Below are 17511 nucleotides of genomic sequence, written 5' to 3'. Positions count from 1 at the left end.
TAGACCTGCTGATAGTCTCATGGAGACAGGGTTCCCTTGTATGTGATGAGCCATTTCTTCTCTTGCTGCTTTTAACATTTTCTCTTTGTCTTTGACTTTTGACAATTTAATTATGATGTGTTTCAATGTAGAGCTCTTTGTGTCCCACCTGTTTGGCAGCTTTTGGACTTATTGAATCTAGATGTCTGTTTTCTTCCCCAGATTGGGGCTTTTTTTTTGTTTTTTTTTGTTTTTTTTTGTTTTTTTTTTTTGGTCATTATTTCTATAATAAGCTGCTGCCCTTTTTCTCTCTTCTCATTGTGGGACTCCTATAATTTGTATGTTGATTTTCTTACTAATAAATCCTATAGTCTTTCTTCCCCCTTTTAACTTTTTTTTTTCTTCTCCTCTGACTGGATAATTTCAAATATGTCCTTGAGTTCACTGATTCTCTCTTCTGTTTGCTTCACTCTGCTGTTGAAGAGCTGTACTGCATTTTTGTTTCATTCATCTCTAGAATTTTTGCTTAGTTCTTTTTTAGGACTTCTCTCTCTTTGATGAACTTATTTTGTTCATGTATTGTTTTCCTGATTTCATTCAGTTGTCTTTCCCTGAACCCTTGTATCCATGGACGCTTGTAGCTTACTGAGCTTCTTTAAATCAATTATTTTGAATTCTTTCTCAGGCAATCTATTTCTTTGGGATCAGTTATTGGAAATTAGATGTTCTTGGCTCCCTTATCAATATTAGTTGGCTGTATATGTAGAGGTTTCATTATGGTCCCTCTGTTTGGTTCCATTGGTCTGTCTGTTTTTATGCCAGGACCATGCTGTTTCAATTATTATAGCTTTGTAGTACAGTTTGAAATCAGGAAGTGTGATGTTTGCAGTTTTTTTTCCTTATGATTCTTTGGGGTCTTTTGTGGTTCCGTATGAATTTTAGGATTTTTTTTTTTTCTGTGGAAATTACCATTGAGATTTTTATAGGGATTGTATTGAATCTATAGATGTTTTTGGCTGGCATGGACATTTTAACAGTATTAACTTTTCCAGCATGAACACAGGATGTCCTTGCATTTGTTTTGCTTTCTTCAGTTTCTTTCAGTAAAGTGTTACTGTTTTCATTGTATAGATCTTTCACTTCTTTGGTTAAATTTATTACTAGGTATTTTCTTGTTTTTGTTCTATTGTTCATGGAGTATCTGTTTCCATTTTTTCACTTGAGTCTAAATGCCTCTTTAATTCTGAAGTGGGTCCCTTATAGTTGGGTCTTCATATTTTTAAAACCATCCAGCCACTTTGTGCCTTTTGATAAATGAATTCAATCTATTTACTCTTAGAGTAATTATTGATGTGTAAGGACTTGATAATGTCATTTTATTAACTGCTTTCTGGGTATTTCATATTTCCATTGTTTCTTTTTCTCTGTTTCTGCCCACATTTGTTAATTGGTTTTCCATGGTGGTATGTATGCTCTTTCCCCTTTCTATGTCTATTGTGGATCTCCTCTAAGTTTTTGCTTTGCGATTACCATGGAATTTACATAAAACATTGTATAGATAAGACAGTCCATTTTAGGTCGATAGGAACTTATCTTCAATTGCCTATAAAGGCTTCAACTTTTTACTCCTCCCTTTTGTATTAATAATGTCACGATTTACCTCTTTTCATGTTGTGTTTTGTTAACAATTTATAGTAGCTATATTTAATTTCACTACTATTTTCCTTTAGCATTTGTAACTACAGTTCAGTGGTAATACACTATCTAATATAGAGTTACATTTTTCTCAGTCTTACTGTATGTTTTTCACTTTTACCAGTGTGTTGAGTACTTTCCTATGTTTTCATGTCACTGAAAAATGTTGAAGGGAACTCTTTGAGTGGAAAGGAAAGACCATAAGTAGGAGCAAGCAAAGTAGAAAGCACAAAAGCAGTAAAAATAAGTGTATCTATAAAAATCAGTCAAATTCACAAAATAAAAGGATGTAAATTATGAAACCATATACCTAAAATGTGGGGGGAGAGGAGTAAAGAATGGGCCCAAACTTAAGCAACCATCAAATTAACATAGATTGTTAAATGTATAAGATGTCATACATAAACCTAATGATAACCACAAATAAAAAACCAGTGATAGATATGCAAAAAATCAATAAAAAGTAATCCAAGTATATCACTGAAGAGAGCCAGCAAACACTGACAAGAGAGAGCAAGAGAATAAAGTAATAGAGAAGAAATACAAAAACAACTATAAAACAAGTAAAAAATTGCAATAAGTACATACCTATATGTATTTTGAATGTAAATGGACTCAGTGTTCCCATCAAGAGATATAAGGTGATTGGGAGTGCCTGGGTGGCTCAATCAGTTAAGTATCCGACGCTTGATTTCAGCTCAGGTTGTGATCTCAAGGGTTGTGAGATCAAGCCCTGCATCAGGCTCCACACTGAGCATGGAGCCTGCTTAAGATTCTCTCTCCCTCTCCCTGTGCCCTCCCCAACTTGCACGTTCTCTCTCACTTTCTAAAAAAAAAAAAGAAAAAAAAAAGATATAAAGTGATTGAATGGATATGAAAGCAAGACCCATCTATATGCTGCCTACAAGAGACTCATTTCAGATCTAAAGACACATGCAGATTGAAAGTGAAAGGATAGAAAAGCATTTACCATGCAAATGGAAGTGAAAAGAAAGCCAGGGTAGCAATACTTATATCAGATAAAATAGACATTCATTTAAACAAAGACTGTAACAAGAGACAAAGAAGGACAGTATGTATTCATAAAGGGAGCAACCCAACAAGAAGATACAAAAACTGTAAATATTTATGCACCTGACATGGAAGCACCCAAATACATAAAGCAGCTAATAACAAACATAAAGGAAGTGATCAGTAGTAATATAATAGTAGCAGGGGACTGTAACACCCTACTTACATCAATAGATAGATCATCCAAACAAGATCAACAAAGAAACTGTGGCTTTGAACAACCCATTACACCAGATGGATTGAATAGACATGTTCAGAACATTCCATCCTAAAACAGCAGAATACAAACTCTTTTCAAGGACACATGGAACATTCTCCAGAATAGATCACATATTAGGCCACCAAACAAGTCTCAACAAATTCAAAAAGTTCTTAGTCATACCGCGTATCTTTTCTGACCACAACACTATGAAACTAGAAATCAACCACAAGAGAAAAATCTGGAAAGAATACGAATATATGAAGGTGAAATAACATGCTATTAACGAATGAGTCAGCCAAAAATCAAACAGAAAGTACAAAAATACATGAAGAAAATGTAAAAAGGAAACACAACAGTCCAAAATCTTTGGGATGCAACAAAAGCTGTTCTAAGTGGGAATTTTATAGTAATACAGGCCCACCTCAAGAAGCAAGAAAAATCTCAGAAAAACAACCTAAACTTACACCCAAGGGAGCTGGAAAAAGAAAAACAAACAAAACCCAGAACCAGTAGAAGGAAGAAAATGATAAAGATCAGCATAGAAATAGATGAAATAAGAACTAAAGAAACAATAGATCAATCGAACCAGGAGCTGGTTCTTTAAAAAGATCAACAAAATAGATAAATTCATAAAAAAGAAGCAGTGGCATTATGGAGAAGAGTTCCTGTAGTGCCTATAGTGTAATGTCCCCTTCACCAGAACCTGGTGCTTCAGGGGCTTCTCCTGTGTGTGTCCTGTGTGCCCAGTGTTGTGACTGAGCTGCATTTGCCTTCATGAAGTTCAGTTAGCTGCAATGTCTCTCTTTGCCTGTTGTGGGCAGTGTTTGGTCCCTCTGTCATTAGTGGACCAGTCTGGGGCCACTTCAGGCTTTTGTTGAGTTAGACCAGGTGTTTGCCAATGATTCAGTAGCACTGAACTGCACGGTGCTTTCCCTGTGCTGTCCCTCGAGAAGCTTTTGTTGGTGGGCAGGTCCTGCAGTCAGACCTGATGTCTGCCCCCAAGCCCACTGCTGGGGCCAAAGTTGGACTGATGTGTATGGTTATCTTCTCCTCTCCCCGGGGTAGGAGTCACTTTGGAGTCGTGCTGGCCCCTATTTAGGGCTGCTTGCACACTGCCAGTCTTGTGGCATTGCTTTGGACAGGCTCCGGCCAAAGGCATATTGGAGGGGGTAGGTCTGCAAGAGAATGCAGGGGTGGGATGTGCTGTGCCAGCAAGGTGAGCCCTGGTGCCTTGTGAGACTGGACCTGTAGCCACCTGGAAAACTCCTGCTGAGACAGTCAGAGTTGGAGGGGGAAGATATGCAGAAACAAGTGGGGGTGGGCTACACTGTTGGCAAGCTAGGTGGAAAGTGTTCCATGTATCTAGGCCAGGGTTGGGTAGGGGAGGAAAATGGCACCCACCAACTCTTTTGTTCTCAGAGAGGTCTCCCAAAGATCCTTGCCCCTCCAGCACACACTCTGAGATTAGTAAATAAATCTCCTTCCCATATACCCCAGGTGCTTTTCAAACTGCTGGTTCTACTGCTGTATCTTAGTGAAGTTGTTTGTTATGCTGTCTCTTCAAGGGCAGGGACTCTGACTTTCCAGTTTTCCTGGAGCTAAGCCTGCTGATTTTTAAAGTTCCAGGTGTTGAGCCCCACTGCTGATTAGGACCCTCTGGTTTTCAAAGGCAAATGTTATGGGGATTCACCTTCCCCGAGCCGGTCCCCTGTGCCTGAGGTGCCTAGTGTGGGGTTGCTCCTCTCCCCTTTCTGAGCCTGCAGCATCCCTCCCTCCTGCGGACACTCTCATAGGACCATTTAGCTACTCACCACATCTCCACCCTTCCTGCCCTGTGAGATGTGGCCTCTTCCCTACATTTAGCTGTGGAGAATCTGTTCTGTGAATCTTTAGGTTGTTTTCTGGGTTATTTACACTGATGTGGGTGTTATATAGTTGTATTTGTGGGAGAAGGTGAGCTTAGAATCCTCCTAGTCTGCTATCTTCCCCGGAAGTCCCCTCAGCTGTTATTTCTTTAAATAGGCTCTCTGCCCACCTCCTTCCTCTTCTCCTTCTGGAATCCATATTATTATTATATTTGTCTTTCTGATGTAATCCCATAACATTTGTAGGCTTTCTTTACTCTTTTAAAATCTTAGTTCCTTTTTTCCCCTTCTATTTGTGTTATTTCAAAATGCCTATTCTCCAAGTCATTTCTTCTTTCTTCTTTCTGGTCTGCCCTGCTACAGGCACTCTATATTATGTTCTTCATTCCATTCATGGAATTCTTCAGCTCCAGAATTGTTATTTGGTTCTTTTAAATAATTTTACTATCTTTGTTAAAGAAATCACTTTGTTAATATACTTTATTCCTTATTTCATAGAATTGTTTTTCTGAGTTTCCTTGTAGCTTGCTGAGATTCTTCATAACAACCTTCAAAAATAATTCAGATTATTTAATATTTTCTAATTTATTTTTTATTCTAATTCAAGCATAGATAACACACAGTGTTATAGTAGTTTCAGGTGTAGAATATAGTGATTCAGCACTTCCATACATCATCCTTTGCTCATCACAAGTGTACTCCTTAATCCCCATCGCTTATTTTACTCGTCCCCCCATCTACTTCCCCTTAATATTTTCTAATAGCCACATTAAAAAGCTAAGAGAGGGGCGCCTGGGTGGCGCAGTCGGTTAAGCGTCCGACTTCAGCCAGGTCACGATCTTGTGGTCCGTGAGTTCGAGCCCCGCGTCAGGCTCTGGGCTGATGGCTCGGAGCCTGGAGCCTGTTTCCGATTCTGTGTCTCCCTCTCTCTCTGCCCCTCCCCCGTTCATGCTCTGTCTCTCTCTGTCCCAAAAATAAATAAAAAACGTTGGAAAAAAAAAATTTAATAAAAAAAGCTAAGAGAAAAAGGAAATTAGTTTTAATTATATATCCATATATATTAAAGATAATTTCAGTTTTTTATTTCATTTTTACATAGCTATGCATCACATACTGTTGTAGGTACTGGGGATATAATGGTGACAAAAGCAACACGACTCCTGCTGTCATAGAACTTAACATGTTTTGGGTGGGGTGGAGGGTGGGGGGAAGATAGACATTATTTGAAGGTTTACAACAGAAAAAAGTCCAAATACCTAAGAGGGAGTGTTTGTTTGCTTGAGAATTCTCCTTTTCTTTTTGTAATGCCATGTTACCTTGATTTTTCATATTCTTTGCAGGTATGTGCTTACGCTTCTGAATTTGAAGTCATAGACACCTTTAACTCCTTTCCTTCAGCAGATGGAGTGTTATGTTCTATGGTGTTGTTATTAAATGAGGATTTTTTTCTTCTTTCTTCTTCTCGGTCTTCATGAAAGTGTCTCTGCTTCATTTTTCTTGTTCCCTCTTGTGGATGAATTTTTAAGCTCTTATATCTACTCTGGTTCTTTTAATTCTACCTTGCTAAATATTGGAAACCTGCCTTCTTTTCCATCAGGTGGCAGTATAGTTCAAGTTTGTGGTCTGTCCCTAGTCCACCAATCTTGGCCTGTTTTTTTAGCCAGTTCCCTATTTACTGGATCTTGTTCTCCCAAGCACACTCCTGATCATTCATAAAGAGCTTGTAGCAGAGTGGGGAGAGATGTGGGTTTAGCACTTCGTGCATTGGGGCACCCCTGGACTAGGAGGGAGATCTTCAGGGGTGGTACTCCCAGAGGCTTATGGGTGGACTTTCTGCTAAGTATAGTCTAACCCTTTGAAATTCATATCTGCCTCTTTCTCAGTATGCTCCCTCCCCCTGCTATAGAGCTCCCACCTTAGTACTGTGGGTGTTGATGGGGAGAAATGGGTGTCTTCAGCTGAGTCTCATTCAACTGCATAGTTTGGCTGTCACTCACCACTTCCCTATCCCCCTGTGGGAGATTGTTCTATTCTTAAAGTGTTACTTTTAAACTCCAGGATAACCACTGAGAAAATAACTAAAAGGTATACGGAAAAGTAAGTAAGAATTCAGTAAAAATTGTATCCTAGAACAAAAAAACCAAAAGAAGGCAGTAATGGAAGAATTGAACAAAAGATATGACATATAAATGCACAGACACACACAGACACAGACACACACACACACACACACACGTCAAAATGGCAGAAGTAAGTACTTTATCAGTAATTGCTTTAAATGAACATTAAAAGGCAGAGATGGCAGAATCGATTAAGAAACAAGATCTAACTGTATTTATTTATCTATGTACCACCATCCTAAGTATTCTGCATTGCAAACTGTAATGCTTTGATTCATGAAGTCCTCTTGTTTCTGCCTGGCTTCCCCTTCCTAGAACTTTCACTGGTAACTCTCAAGGCAGTAAGCTGGGAAAAATTTAGGGATCATTTCATTTCTTTCCTGTCTCTCAGGGCTCACTTCTTTTTGCCTTTAGATTCAAAGTCATGAAAACTGGTTTTCTGTTGTTGTTTGTCTGATATTTTAGTTATTTTAAGTGGCACTACAAGTCCAATCCCTGCTATTCCATCTTGGCTGGAGGCAGATGCCATTACTAATTAAGATTTATTCATTTATAAAAGTCACATAATAGGTTAGGGTTATAATTTTTTCACCCATTAAATTTGGATTTTATTAGTAAACTTCACCGTATAAGCTGGCCTAATATTGATAACCTTACAATTGTTCAAGACAAAAGTATTTCTTTGGCCCAAAAAAAAAAAAATCACTTTAATGATGAGAAATATGTTAGTGGAAAAGGCATTCCAGTTTTTTTTTTAGTATAGTATAAAATAACAGTGCTTTGACTGATCTTAATGAATAAAGTAATCGTCTTTTTTTATTTAAGAGTAAGAGGAAAAAAATTAATTTTGAATGTCTTGATGAGTATTCATTGCCAGTAGGCTATTTTTCATGTCTCAAGAAAACACCTGTTGTGTATACTAGGCCACACATGTTATAAGTTCATCACATGAACTTATATTAACTTATAACATTTTAACTTATAACATATTAAAACTTATATTAACCACAGCAGTTACAAAGCTTCATCAGGCATCTACTTACTGACCTGGAAACAGAACAGCTGGAAATGTGGTACTAAGTTTACTTTAAAAAATAAGACACTTTGATCTAAAAGCATTAATTTAAATAGCAGAAGACTCCCAAATTTGGACATTTTATATATATTTTTGGTTTAATCAAAATAATTTTGTGCATCTATGTCTATGCTTGATCTCTTCCTCTAAAAGTTGCTTTTGATTAGTCTACTCATTTAAATGTCAGGAGGCTTTAGCCTTCAGTGATGGAAAAGTAGAAATTTGATGGCTCACTAACATTTATATGAAAAAAGAATACAAGAACAATACTGGATATTGTTTTAATTTTGCCCATATAAGTTGCCGTTAGGATGAATAGCAAGATTACATATACTCTAGATGTGACACCAGAAAAAATAATGCTTCACACCTCATGAAGTAATAATATTAGGTTCTGTATCAATAGGCCATAATACATTTTTGACATAATATTTATTAATGTCTATTTCTTGGAATACATATTAACCAATATAGAGTTTATGGGTGTGATTAAGAAAAAAAATTACAGAATTAGTCTTGGATAGGAAAACATTAGAAATGAATTTAATAGAATATTTGCTAATAAGAGTTGTAATGTAGTATATCCCTACAGAATGGTATTTTGTGCTTTTTGACAGCTTAACTTTGTGGCAGAGAGTAAGGCTGGATATTGGTCAATAGGTCAGAATCCATGACAGTATATGGATAAATGGAAGCTACTATTCCAATTTTCATTGGGTGATTTTAGAATGGTGCATGGATGGATGAGTGAATGAATTCTGAGCCAAATCAGACATATAACCGAAGAATGGCAGATTGCTTCATTTAAGAGTATCCTAGTACATCTCTTCCCCCAGCCTCGATACTCTTCTGTTGTAGCTTTATTCCTCCTAGCCAGGAGGAAAGAGAATTATACTTAAAAGAACACATATTCTTATTCTGGGCAGAGAAGGCCAGTCAGTTACAGAATGCATAAATGCATATGGAGGGTTAATTGTGTAGTGTCACATTACAAAAGTTATTAAACATGCCCAAAACAAAAGCAAACTTTTGATAATAAGAAAAAATTTTTTCTGTGTAAAAACTAAGCACTTCTGTTTTCCTCTGCCATTAAAGCAGGCTGTGCTGCTTTGGTGAACTAGAAATTTTATTTTATTTTTTTTTTTAATTTTTCTTAACATTTATTTATTTTTGAGACAGAGAGAGACAGAGCATGAATGGGGGAGGGTCAGAGAGAGAGGGAGACACAGAATTTGAAACAGGCTCCAGGCTCTGAGCGGTCAGGACAGAGCCTGACATGGGGCTCGAACTCTTAGACCGTGAGATCATGACCTGAGCTGAAGTCAGACGCTTAACCAACTGAGCCACCCAGGCGCCCCAGAAATTTTATTCTTAAAAGGGCTGGCATTCTCTGAAAATTTATGGCAAAATTAAGGCTGTCATTTAGGTTCCCAAGTAACAGCTTCACAGAGATTTCTGGAAGTTCTTTGAAATGATCATCATTCTCGTATGTGCCCAAATGACTTAAGAGCAATATAGACCTGTGTCAGAATGTGCATTCTAAGGGAATCAGTCACTGGTGACTGCGTGGAGGAAACGTAGGTGAGGCCTTGTTTGGGAGTTAGGGGGAGATGGCTTCTATCTCTTTCAGGTGCTGTTGCCTTAATGTACTCTGAGATTGTAGGATCCTGTTGTATCGTAAAAACATACATTAGAAAATATCACAAAATGATAAACTAATATATAACATCTCTGTCCTTTATCTCTGAAAGTACCTTCTAATTCCTCTTCAAGCTATTTCTGTTTTTCAGTCAAGTGATTTTGCTTCAAGTCCAGACTAAAAATGGAAAGTTGGCCTGAGTTATTTACCTGCATGCATATATATATATATACATCTATACATATATATATATATATATAGATGTATATATATATATATACACAGAATTTGATTCCTTTATTTTTCTCATCCTCCACCTCCAATCCATTGGCATGCCCTGTGGGCTGCTCTACGGAGGAGACTTCAGATGTGTGTGCTTCCCATTGTCCCTACTGCTTATGCCCTAGCTCAAGCTGCGCTCATCTTCTTTTATTTCTTCAGTTTATTCATTTTTGAGAGAGAAAGCATGACCAGGGAGGGGCAGAGAGAGGGGGACAGAGGATCTGAAGCAGGCTCTGAGCTGACAGCAACGAGCCCGATGCAGGGCTCAAACTCACAAACTATGACATCATGACCTGAGGTGAAGTCAGACACTCAACTGACTGAGCCACCCAGGTACCCAACTGCCATCATCTTCTTACCCCTCTCCTCACTTCCAATATTGATTTCCCCCTTTCTGCTTACCACAATAGTTTGTTAGTATATTAGTCTGCTAGGACTGCTATAACAAAATATCACAGCCTGGAAAGCTTCAACAACAGAAATTTAATTCTAATTTAATACTAATTATGTAAAGGTCATATCTCCAAATACTGTCACCTTGAGGGGTAGGGCTTCAATATGAATTTGGGGTGGTGGGGAGGACACAACCTAGTCCATAGCAGTTAGATGGATCTTTAAAAAGTTAAAAATCAGATCAGGTTTCTTCCCTGTGTAAAACTCTCCAATGGTGGGGTATGTGAGTGGCTCAGTTGGTTGAGTGTCCAACTCTTGATTTCGACTTGGGTCGTGATCCCAGGTCATGGGATTGAGCCCTGTGTTGGGCTCTATGCTGAGTGTGGAGCCTGCTTAAGATTCTCTCTCTCCCTCTGCTCCTCTGCCCCCCACTCATGCATGCTCTCTCTCTCTCTCAAAATAAAAGAATAATAATAATAATAATAATAATAATAATAATAATAATAAACCCCTCCCAAATGGTTTCTCATTACTCTGAAGATAAAATCCAAACTCCTTACCTTGACTTTCAAAACTCTATGTAATCAGGTCCCTGTCTACCCATATTACCCAGGGCCACATCACACAACTCCAGGAGTCATGGTTCCCACATAACAGAATCATTTATGCAGAAACACTTATCTGTGCTACTTTCAGTACATCTTGATATATCATCAGGCATCCTTGCTGTTTGGTCACCTGCAGAGGCAGATGGACTCTGCTCACCCAAAGTTAGGTTCAGATGTCCAGCCACATGATGTCACCCACACATCCTCAGAAGGTAGAACAAGATTTATTACTTACCTTATATGAGATCTTTGAGGAGAGGAGGGCAGCGCGCCCCCCCCCCCCCCCCGCCCCAAGCCCCAAGCAGGTCTGCAGTGGCTTTCATAGACCAAGGAAATGAGATTGGCCTGGGTTTTTTTTTTTTATTGTGGATTGGGGGTAGGGCTGCGGTGGCTAGGAAAGGGGCATGCCTTGTTTGAGTCTCCTTCCAGCATTAAAGGAGGAAGTGCTGAACTTTTCTCATCAACTTGTCCAGATATGGAACCCAAAGTGAAGAAGAGGGCATGAGGCTTAACAGCAATCAAATATCAAATATCAAATATCAAAAATCCATCAGAACTATACTCTTCCAGCTTTTTGTTCCTCAAGAGGTCTTGACTCTTTTTGGCCTTTTGCTCTTGCATATAATTTTAAGGATCATCTCAAATCCCATAATAAGCCCTGTGAAGATTTTTATCAGAATTGCACTGAATCTGTATATAAGTTGGGGGAATCACTGACATCTTTAGGATATTGAGCCCTTGCATCAAAGAACAGTGTGTATCTATTTAAGTGTTCTTTAATATTTCAATAAAAATAAATGATTTTCTCTGTTCAAGGTTTTTATAATATTTAGTCATATATATGTTACATTTTTTGCTGCTTTTATAAAACTGTTTTATATGAGGGGCACCTAGGTGGCTCAGTTGGTTAAGTGTCTGACTTTGGCTCTGGTCATGATCTCGCTATTTGTAGGTTCGAGCCCCATGTTGGGTTCTGTGCTGACAGCTCAGAGCCTAAAGCCTGCTTCAGATTCTGTCTCTCTCTCTGTCCTTCTCCTGCTCATACTGTCTCTCTCTGCCTCTCAAAAAAATGAATAAATGTTAAAAAAATTTAAAAACATTGTTTTATATGAAATTGTATTCCCAACTGATTGGGAATCAGTTGGAATCTTACTTGATTACCTTATCAAGTAAGATAATGCTCCTTATCAGGTGAAGGAAGTTCCATTGTATTCCTCGTTTGCCAAGAATTTTTATCAAGGATAGGTATGAACTTAATCAAAACTGTTTTTTAAGTTTGTTTATTTTGAGGGAGGAGTAGGGGCGGGAAGAGAGATAGGGAGAGAAAGAATCCCAAGCAGGCTCTATGCTGACAGCATAGACGCAAGGGAGCACCGATGTAAGGCTCAGCCTCAAGAACCATGAGATCATGACCTGAGCCAAGATCAAGACTTGGATGTTTAACCAACTGAGCCACGCAGGTGCCCCTCAAAACAGTTTTTTGGCTGTTAGTATGCCTTGTACTTTTTTGTCAAAAGCCAGACATGATGTACTGAGTGAAAGGAACTCTGGTAAATAGTCCTTTAGTAATGTAGTGATAAAATATAGAAGGAGGGAAAGTGTTGGAGAGTGTTATGATTAAGTCTCTTTTAGTAAACCGTGGCCCTGGACTGTGAACTTCACAAGTGCTTCTCAGATTTCCCTTCCCACTTTAGATGACACAAGATGGCTTGGGAAGGCTAGAGTTGTGTATTTCCCATCTTTACATGGAATGCTATAGGAGGGCTCAATTTGGATATTTCTCTTGTCTCACATAGAAGGTTAGGGCCAGGTGGAGTTGGATATTTCCCTTCCCTCAGGTCGGTTATGTTCAGATAAAATCTCCAACAGGTTAGCCTTTGTTAAAATAGTTTCTTTTGGGGGCAGGGCTTATTATGAACAACAGAATGCTCTGGTGTATTTCAAAATACACCAGAAAAATGGGATTCTTTCTCTCCCTATCTCCCTTCCCTCATCCCTGTCAGAAACAGGAGGGTTTTTTTCCTTTGATATTCCCTACAAGAACCTGTAGAGTTTCCTGGAGGTTAAAAAATCACCAAGATGTGAGGGGCTTCTTCGATGACTGGATTCCTATGGAGTTTTAAATTCTCAGTTTTGTCCACATTGAGGCTCCAGCAATTTGTCAATTATAGTTTAGATTTTTAATTCAGAATGGATCATAGACCTAAATGTAAAGCATAAAAGTATAAAACTTCTAGAAGAAAGCATATAAGAAAATCTTTGTGACCTTGAATAAGGAAAAGAGTTCTTAGACATGACAACAAAAACATTATCCATAGGAAAATAGGATAAGTCAGACTTTATCAAAATTGAAAACTATGCTATTAAGAGGAAGAAAAGACAAGCCACGGACTGGGAGAAAATATTTGTAAATCACATATCTGACAGATAAATAGTATCCAGAATATGTATACTCTCAAAACTCAGCAATAAGAAAACAACTCAAAAAACAAGTTGGCAAAAGATTTGAATGGATATTTCATCAAAGAAAGTGTACAGTTAGCAAATAAGATGTTCAGCATCCTTAGTCTTTAGGAAAATGCAAAGTTAAAAACACATTGGATATCACTACTCATTAATTAGAATGGTTTATTTTTTAGGCTGACGTGTGGGCAGTTCTTTGGTGGCTGGGTAAGTAGGGAAAGGACACCTGTGGTGGTTGGCAGCTGACTTCCAGTGGGCACAGCTCACCACAGTTATGCAGAGGTTGTCAGAGTGGAACTGCATTGAGATTGTAAATAAATTGATTGCTCAGAAAGAGCTGGAAGTAGTTTGCACACTCGATGGAAAGGAATATATTATTACAGCTCAAATTAGCAAAGAAATGAGAGATGAGCTATGTGTCTGAGGCTGTTGAGTAAACGTTGATCTGCAACAGGTAATCAATGTGGATCTGATTCTTGCTGAAAATAGAATTGGTGACATTGTTAAATCAGAAAAGCACGTTCAGCTCATATTGGGATAACTGATAGATGAGAACTATTTGTATCTGTTATAGGAGGTAAATGACAAATTGCAAGAAAGTGATCAAGTCACCATATCCCAACTGTGTAAAACCTATGATCTTTTGGAAACTTTCTGACACAGGCAGTAACTCAAAGACTAGATAGACTTATTAATGGCCACATGGCTCTCTTAATAACAGAGGAGCAATATTTACTGAAGCTTTTATAGCTTGACATAAAGCACGCATCGTGGACTGTTCAGTGCTATTACCCAGCCTACAGCAGTGAATTCTCTGATTTTAAAATCCGGATGTCAAGAGCAGCTACTTTACTCTGTGTTTGAGGAACTTGTTAACAATGGGTGTTTATGGGGCTCTGTGGTTGGTGGAAGACAGGACGAGGCAGTGTTCATTCCTGACATTCACTCCAGAACACATCAGGCAGAATGGCTATCTAGAATTTGATGCTTTGTCCAGACTTGGAATCCCAGATGCTGTGACCTACATAAAGAAAAGATAGAAGACCTACACAAGTCTTGTCTTCGAAAGCAGCTGTGTGGCCAATGATTTGCAGATCACGTGGAAGCATCAGTAGAGGAAACCATTAGCTCTGGAACATGGTTGATATTGTACCCCTGTTTCTCAGTTCTTTATCAGTTGAGGATGCTGTGATATTGCTTCAACAGGGTGATGAGAGCATTCTGCAAGCAGGTTTCAGCTGTAGTCTTTAGTGACACCATTGTAGTCAGTGGAAAATTTCTGAATAACTGCATAGAACTATTCAGTGAACTGATGCACCAGGAAGCTGAAAAGGAACTGAAAAATAATCTGTTCACTTAATCACTGAAGAAGATCTGAAACAAGTCTCCATTTTAGAATGCATTAATACAAGTACAAAGGATAAAAAAAGATGAAAGAGAAAAGCAACAGAGGGGAATGGAAGTGTGAGAGGAGGTAGCAGCAATGCCAGAAAGTACACAATTTTAAAAATCAAGAAGAAAGCAAGAAAAGATGATAGTGATGATGAGTCATCTCACACTGGGAAGAAGAAACCAGAGATCACTTTTATGTTCCAACATGAGATTGAAGATTTAAAAAAAATTTTTTTAATCTTTATTTTTGAGAGAGAAAGAGACAGAGGGCAAGCAGGGGAGGGACAGAGAGAGAGGGAGACACAGAACCCAAAGCAGGCTCCAGGCTCTGAGCTGTCAGCACAGAGCCTGATGTGGGGCTTGAGACCATAGACCATGAGATCATGACCTGAGCTGAAGTTGGAAGCTTAACTGACGGAGCCACCCAGGCGCCCCTCTTCCTGTTCTCTTTTTTTTGGGAGTGAATTCCTTCATCTTGTCATTTTGGAAGAAGAAGAAAATTAATAAAATTAAAAATTAAAATTAAAAAAATTAAAAACAAAACAAAATCAAATAAAGGAAGCTAGATCCAAGGTGTGTTTCGGTTTGCTTATTGAAAGAAGCTTGATAAAATAGAGAAAAAAGGGAAAGGAAAAAAAAAAGGTAAGAAAGAATTTTATAAATTAAAAAATTTATATAAGGAAACAGGATAAAGCAAAATAAAATATAAAATTAAAAATAAAGTAAAAAAATAAAAATAAAATTTTCTTTCTCTATCCAAGAAAGAGAAAGAAAAAATAAAACAATTTAAGCAAAAACAGAAGCAAAGAAAACGAACTGATAAATAAACCAGAAAACAGAATGAAACCCGAATGAAGTTACATCCAGTTTCCGCTAGAACTGAAACTATGAAGCACTCTATACTCCCTATATTAAGCAGGTGGAAATATTTGTGTTGGTCTTCTTGGGGGTGTACTTGGAGGGTGCAGTTGGGCAGGATGTAATGGCTCCGTTATCCACTAGGTGGCGCTGATTAGCTTACTGGGGTGGATCCGTGTGCCTGCGCACATGCACCCGCACGGGAGAGGTGAGAATAGCTTCATCCAGCTCCCTAGTCTTTGGTGCAAGAATTTCGCACTCTTACCCATCGTTGGTCAAGCACCTCTCCTTTGTCTCGGGCCTCTGTCCACTACCCACCTCTCCCCTGTGTGTGGCCCAAGTTGTCTGCCTGACGAGCAGCACCTCCCTCCAGAGTTTTATCTCACATAGGGTTGTGTTTCAAAAACCCCACACTTCAGAGACCCCTGTGGCTTGGACCTGTGCCAGCTCTCTGGGGGAGGGTCTCGCTGAGCAATGGCCAGGTGCTGGCTTGCCGCAGAAAACGTTTGTGCAATTGTGCAGCGGCAGAGGTTCAGACATTATGGCAAATCACAACACACAGAAGGTGCCAGGTTTTGCTGCACTTTGACATCTTTGTCCCAATACCTGCAAATAGCTGCTCTCTGGGGTCTGCTGGGACCTTTGCCTGTGGAGAGGCCATATGGCCTCTATGAAATGCACTCCAAGCAGGGGAACCACTTCTCCCCATGTGGCACATGGACCCCTCATACCCGCTGCCTGCTTCTAGGGATTCGTCCTACTTCCTCACCAGAGCACCACCAGGCAATGAGCTCTGGAACTTTAGACTGTGCTCCACCGTTTATAGAATCTTGATGGTATTGAAACCCTCTCCTTTCTCCCCATCAATGGTTTTGGGGAGCAGATTTCTTGTCCAATCCCCTGCTAGTGTTTTCACTCTTTCTCTTTCTCTCCAGCTACTTTCAGGGGAGTGCTTTTCTTGCACAATCCCGATGCACCACACTCTCCCCCGTCCTTTTTCTCTCTCTGCCCTCTCGCCGCAAAAACGATTCGCTACCCATTCCATGGCTTTTCTCTCTCCGGATTCACCTCTCGGCACTGCATACCTGCCGAGTTCTGTGGTTCATATTATGCAGATTGTTGCGTTAATCCTCAGATCAATTTCCTCGGTGTTCAAAATGGCCTGATGCTGATCTAGCTGTGTTTTAGGGATGAGACAAGCTCAGGGTCTCCATACTGCCTCTGCCAACTTTACTCTCTCCTCAAAAATCGTGTATTTTGAAATTAGTAGAGGATGTTTTAATCCTAAAATTGAGAAATTTGCAAAACAAATTTATAACTAAGCTCTTGTTCTTATTTCTGGTATAAAAGTGAACTTTTATGTGATTGAGGGATTTCAGGGAAGCCTTCATAGGTGCAGAAGAATACCAGAGGAGCCCATACATTGCTGTGCTCTATTCTAAAACAACATGCTAACAAGAGTGAGACAAAAAAAAAAAAATAATAATAATAAAAGCTACTTCTTAATAGGTATAAGTTGCATTATAACATTAGAATAACTAAAAAATATAATACAAGTATTTCTCTTTAACCCAATTTGCATTTCTAAATGTTATTTTTTATAAAAGTGGTCACTCTGGCAATTAATTCTTTGTTGTAGGAGGATTTTTAAACGCGTTGCAACTTTTTTTTTTTTAAATGAAAATCCCTATAGGAAAATAGGTATTCTTGTTTTCTAAAGACTATTTATAGTAAAAAGTAACTGAAATAATTCCTTGGAGTAATAATTTCAACCAAATGAGTTTTAAGCAACAATTTATTATATATCAAAAAGAAATTTATTTTGAAAATAATAGTAAGTTAAATCTCAAATATCAAAAAATTACAGGG

The 17511-nt window shown here is 38.6% G+C and overlaps 1 pseudogene; it reads left to right on the top strand.

Moving 5' to 3' along the window:
• The first annotated feature begins 4132 nt into the window (after positions 1-4132).
• On the top strand, positions 4133-15308 carry LOC131483910 (E3 UFM1-protein ligase 1-like; annotated as a pseudogene).
• The last annotated feature ends 2203 nt before the right edge of the window (positions 15309-17511 follow it).

The sequence above is a fragment of the Neofelis nebulosa genome, chromosome 8 (assembly GCF_028018385.1).
Source record: "Neofelis nebulosa isolate mNeoNeb1 chromosome 8, mNeoNeb1.pri, whole genome shotgun sequence".
In the NCBI taxonomy this organism is placed as follows: Eukaryota; Metazoa; Chordata; class Mammalia; order Carnivora; family Felidae; genus Neofelis; species Neofelis nebulosa.
Note: the sequence above shows the minus strand (reverse complement) of the source record. Positions and strands in the feature narration are given on the sequence as shown.